The sequence below is a fragment of the Schistocerca serialis genome, chromosome 9 (genome assembly GCF_023864345.2).
Source record: "Schistocerca serialis cubense isolate TAMUIC-IGC-003099 chromosome 9, iqSchSeri2.2, whole genome shotgun sequence".
Classification (NCBI taxonomy): Eukaryota; Metazoa; Arthropoda; class Insecta; order Orthoptera; family Acrididae; genus Schistocerca; species Schistocerca serialis.
The window spans coordinates 267,321,284-267,327,196 of NC_064646.1; the positions used below are offsets into that span (position 1 = coordinate 267,321,284).

The 5,913-nt window shown below is 44.0% G+C and overlaps 1 pseudogene; it reads left to right on the forward strand.

Moving 5' to 3' along the window:
- The first annotated feature begins 5,441 nt into the window (after positions 1–5,441).
- Positions 5,442–5,559, forward strand: LOC126420036 (5S ribosomal RNA; annotated as a pseudogene).
- Positions 5,560–5,913: the final 354 nt, after the last annotated feature.

A 5,913-nucleotide genomic window follows, 5' to 3' on the forward strand; every position in this document is an offset into this window, starting at 1 on the left:
TATCTGTACTGGACTGCGAGTCGCCTTTATGAGCACCCCACACAGACAGCTACTTGAGTTGCAGGCTCTGATACATAGTACATGTCAGATGCAGTTAGGGGGACCCTACGGCGCATACCCAGGAAGTCGCTGTCTAGGTTCGCACAGAACATTCGAAGTCTCTGGATCAATTCTTCCACTCGACTTAGAACCAGGGGGCCACGATCAGTTCTAGGGACAATGCTGAAAATTGTGAGCTTCGTTGACACTCCATGTGCAAAGCCGGTCTTCTCAGCATTCTCTGCCAGTTACTGGCATGCTCCAAGTATGACCTCAGAGCCCAGACGAAAGGTATCGTTTGTTCCAAGGTGGACCACAATCTACAGTTCATTGGAGCTCGCTTCCTCAATGGCTGCCAGAATAGACTCTTCAACATGCTGAGTGAGTCCCACAAGGCAAACGCACCAAGTGCTCGTGATAATCCTTCCTGTCCTTGCTGCCATTTTCCTAAAGCGTACTATTATTCGTCACATGTTTGATCTGCCGACGAGTAATAGACCCCAAGCGTTCGCGTTTGCCTCCTCTTGACAAACGACAATGCACATTTCCCAACACGTGAAGCGAATCCAACTGGCTCATTTGGTTAGGGGGATCGGCATAACATCCTGCGACCTCCCTCTTTCATGTCCACCCTGTACAGGACGCTTAGACCTACAATTGACACTCCACTTGCAGTCAAGTGGACGAAGAGGAGACAGGGTCATAAGGAGAGGATACTACTTGAGGTACCTTTGGTAGCTCTGGTGCACGACTCTCGGGAGCTCTCCCAACACACCGACTCGCAGCAGCTGCCAATCGTTTGACGGTAGTCAGGGCGATTTCTAGCTGCTTACGAACGTCAAAGTCATCCATGACCGAGAACAGCATTCACAGTGGGGCTGCTTCGTGGCTGGTGCAATGTTTTACAGGACAGTGAGCAAATACCTGTACACTAAGGCCACTGATTTGCTGATTATCTTTTAATCTGATCATCAAAAAATATTGTTCATTCCCTTTAAGAAATAAAGCAATAATTACACTAAACGAGATTTCTATCAATACAGCAGAAAAATCTGTGGTAAAAATTACTAGTCTCTTAAAACTTTTTGAGGTTATTATTGCTAACAAACTCGAAAATGCCGTCAATTTACGATAAATTTAAATAATACACACTGGTCTTGAGAGGGAAAACTAGATGTAAAAGGATATGCTAGTTATAATACGTGCTACAGCAAGTAAATAAAAAACGCTTATACACACGACAAAGGTAACTTTCGAAAATTCTAAAAAACGTATGTTTATTCGTGTTGATATACACTCGGATTCGGGGTGAACTATTTTTTTCTTCTCTTTGACAGTAACTGAAAAACACAGTTTCTGATTTGCTACAAAATAAGTGAACCAATGCACTCGTAATTTCCGAAAATCTTCGAAAATATACTTTACAAACGTCAGAAAATTCTCAAAAATAAACTTATTTATAATGCAACTATAAAATAAAATTAGCGAATGTTTGTTTCTGAACTAGGACAGACCTACTGTTGTCAAAAATTTCTAAGAGGGTACAGTTTACGTTTAGACCTACAATTGACAATAACAGTATTAGTTTACCACAGCTCCCGCAAATTTCACAATATATCATGATACACACGAATGCTGACAAAATCATTGAAAGATTATACTGATTTGAGGCGAACAGTAAAATTTTACACTCGGCAATTTCGAAAGGACACACGAATCTGGCACATGGACTCACGCACAGAAAATTCGGAACTCGGCTTTTATAAGTAAATAAACGTGAGAGTTGCACGGATTTATTACTTGTATACAGGGTGAATTACCTTAAAGTTGCATTGCAAATATTGCGGAAATGGAAGATGCTATTCATGTGCGGTTTTCACATAATGGATTGTTAGTCCAAGGCTCGTAATGGTAGCTAGTAAACAGACTGTAATAATACGAAGTGTATTTTTTGAGGAAACATATACTTTTTAAATGGAACAATACCTACTGACATTAACAAACTAAAAGTAAGGTAAATCAGAGAGTCGGTTGTGTTTGCCGCATGAGTCGTTTACAAGATATCGCATTTCGAAAAGTTCCCACACCGATGTTTGTAAAATACCTGTAATAGCACACACTACAGAACAACACAAGTGCATACGCCAGTTATGTGGATTCTGACCACCACCGAGACCACTGACCACCACAAGCTGTATTCCAAATGACCGTGGGCAGAGGCAGTGCACGCTTCCAGTCTGGTATGGAACGACTGCTGCACACTTTAAAGCATTTCATTGATGTCCGAGCGGGCTGCAGTAATACGTCGTTACATATCATCGGATGTAGTTGGTATATCCCTGTAGGTATATCCTTGTAGACAGCCTCTTTCAGCTTTCCGTGCACAAAAACGTCTGCAGGCTTCAAATCTGGGGAATGGGCTGGCCAAGGTACAGGTCATCGGTATCCAGTCAAACAATTTGGAAACAAACATGCGGTAGTACTTCATGCACTATAGGCTGGACAGCCATCACATTAGTACAACAGGTTCCTCACAGTCTGCAGAGAAATGTCTTCTAGCATCCGTGGAAGATGGTGTGTTCGGAGGTTATGATTCTTGTATGCATGGGCCTGTCAGCTGGTGGTTCACTACCCCACACCACACGTTTATACTACATGGACGCTGGCGTTCCATCTGTCGAAGCCTGTGGGGATTTTCAACAGACCAGTGGTGCATATATTGACGGTTTAAAAAAATGGTTCAAATGGCTCTGAGCACTATGGGACTTAACATCTGTGGTCATCAGTCCCCTAGAACTTAGAACTACTTAAACCTAAGTAACCTAAGGACATCACACACATCCATGCCCGAGGCAGTATTCGAACCTGCGACCGTAGCGGTCACGCGGTTCCAGACTGAAGCGCCTAGAACCGCACGGCCACACCGGCCGGCTTGGTGGTTTACCTGGTCATGATGGTTAAATGTTACTCCATCAATAAACAATATATACGTATGATACATCTGGAGTATCCTGTCTTAATGCTTGTGTACAGAAGTTCTGCTTCACAGAGGAAGACCGCACTGCAATTCCTTCTCTAAATCCTTGCACAAACGAAAAAATGGCTGACATCGAAATAAGTGTCCAAGGAATAGAAAAGCAGCTGGAATCACTCAACAGAGGAAAGTCCACTGGACCTGACGGGATACTAATTCGATTCTACACAGAGTACGCGAAAGAACTTGCCCCCCTTCTAACAGCCGTGTACCGCAAGTCTCTAGAGGAACGGAGGGTTCCAAATGATTGGAAAAGAGCACAGATAGTCCCAGTCTTCAAGAAGGGTCGTCGAGCAGATGCGCAAAACTATAGACCTATATCTCTGACGTCGAACTGTTGTAGAATTTTAGAACATGTTTTTTGCTCGAGTAAATTGTCGTTTTTGGAAACCCAGAATCTACTATGTAGGAATCAACATGGATTCCGGAAACAGCGATCGTGTGAGACCCAACTCGCTTTATTTGTTCATGAGACCCAGAAAATATTAGATACAGGCTCCCAGGTAGATGCTATTTTTCTTGACTTCCGGAAGGCGTTCGATACAGTTCCGCACTGTCGCCTGATAAACAAAGTAAGAGCCTACGGAATATCAGACCAGCTGTGTGGCTGGATTGAAGAGTTTTTAGCAAACAGAACACAGCATGTTGTTCTCAATGGAGAGACGTCTACAGACGTTAAAGTAACCTCTGGCGTGCCACAGGGGAGTGTTATGGGACCATTGCTTTTCACAATATATATAAATGACCTAGTAGATAGTGTCGGAAGTTCCATGCGGCTTTTCGCGGATGATGCTGTAGTATACAGAGAAGTTGCAGCATTAGAAAATTGTAGCGAAATGCAGGAAGATCTGCAGCGAATAGGCACTTGGTGCAGGGAGTGGCAACTGACCCTTAACATAGACAAATGTAATGTATTGCGAATACATAGAAAGAAGGATCCTTTATTGTATGATTATATGATAGCGGAACAAACACTGGTAGCAGTTACTTCTGTAAAATATCTGGGAGTATGCGTGCGGAACGATTTGAAGTGGAATGATCATATAAAATTAATTGTTGGTAAGGCGGGTACCAGGTTGAGATTCATTGGGAGAGTGCTTAGAAAATGTAGTCCATCAACAAAGGAGGTGGCTTACAAAACACTCGTTCGACCTATACTTGAGTATTGCTCATCAGTGTGGGATCCGTACCAGATCGGTCTGACGGAGGAGATAGAGAAGATCCAAAGAAGAGCGGCGCGTTTCGTCACAGGGTTATTTGGTAACCGTGATAGCGTTACGGAGATGTTTAATAAACTCAAATGGCAGACTCTGCAAGAGAGGCGCTCTGCATCGCGGTGTAGCTTGCTCGCCAGGTTTCGAGAGGGTGCGTTTCTGGTTGAGGTATCGAATATATTGCTTCCCCCTACTTATACCTCCCGAGGAGATCACGAATGTAAAATTAGAGAGATTAGAGCGCGTACAGAGGCTTTCAGACAGTCGTTCTTCCCGCGAACCATACGCGACTGGAACAGGAAGGGGAGGTAATGACAGTGGCACGTAGAGTGCCCTCCGCCACACACCGTTGGGTGGCTTGCGGAGTGTAAATGTAGATGTAGATGTAGATTTTGATAATTGTTCCCACGCAGGAATACGTATTAGATCCACAGTTAACCAACATTGACCCATAGGACTGTCAGTGACCTCCTCGAAAGACAATTTGACCTTTCAAAACATCAATTAAAACAGATGAACTAACGTTCATATTATACTCAGTCTCCACATCCAAAACAGACTTGTAAATCGTAGACCTCCATCGGAAGACACGATGTATTCTGCGACGAGGCATGCTGCCGACTGTGCGCCAGATACCGGAAACACGCTATTTATAGACGACAAGTAATCCAAGGTCACGGACATAGTCGTCCGGGTGTGCCTAGCCCGGCGGCGTGCTTAGGAACTTTAGAAAGCGCGCCGCCACGTGTGCGTGACTTCATGCGTGCAGCCATTCTAGTTTTAACCACTGACGATGTGCAACACTGAGAGCATCCCAGGGTGCCCCAGAGAGCTAAAACACTAAGAAGAATGACTTCTCGACTTTTTGCAAGATCAATGTGTAGTTAATGTAATTGCTACTTCATTGGAGCAGATACCTTCTCGTGATGTTCTTGGTTATCGGACATTTATGATCACTTTGTCTCAAGTTCGTGGTGTTGGAAAAACATCAAACTTTTTAATGGATAAACCTTTGTGCGTTAGAAATAGTAGGTTTTGTAAACTTGATCACGATGATAATATTTGTGTCTTTGTGCGTGGTAAGGGTGTTAATATGAAATGTAAAATTGTTGGCGATATGATTGTATATAATAGTATGTAATAAAGTATGGTATGCCAACGGCCTTGCTTCAGTGGTAACACCGGTTCCCGTCAGATCACTGAAGTTAAGCCCTGTCGGGCTAGGCTAGCACTTGGATGGGTGACCATCCGGTCTGCCGAGCGCTGTTGGCAAGCGGGGTGCACTCAGCCCTTGTGAGGCAAACTGAGGAGCTACTTGATTGAGAAGTAGCGGCTCCGGTCTAGGAAACTGACATACGGCTGGGAGAGCGGTGTGCTGACCACATGCCCGTCCATATCTACATCCAGTGACGCCTGTGGGCTGAGGATGACACGGCGGCCGGTCGGTGGCTTTGGGCCTTCATGGCCTGTCCGGGAGGAGCTTTTAATAAAGTATGGTACATACTTTGATGATTTGGTTTAGTGCTGTATCCTTTTCAAAATAAAAAAAAAAATTGCATTAACTACACATTGATCTTGCCAAAAGCCGAGAAGCCATTCTTCTTAGTGTTTTAGCTCTCTGGGGCA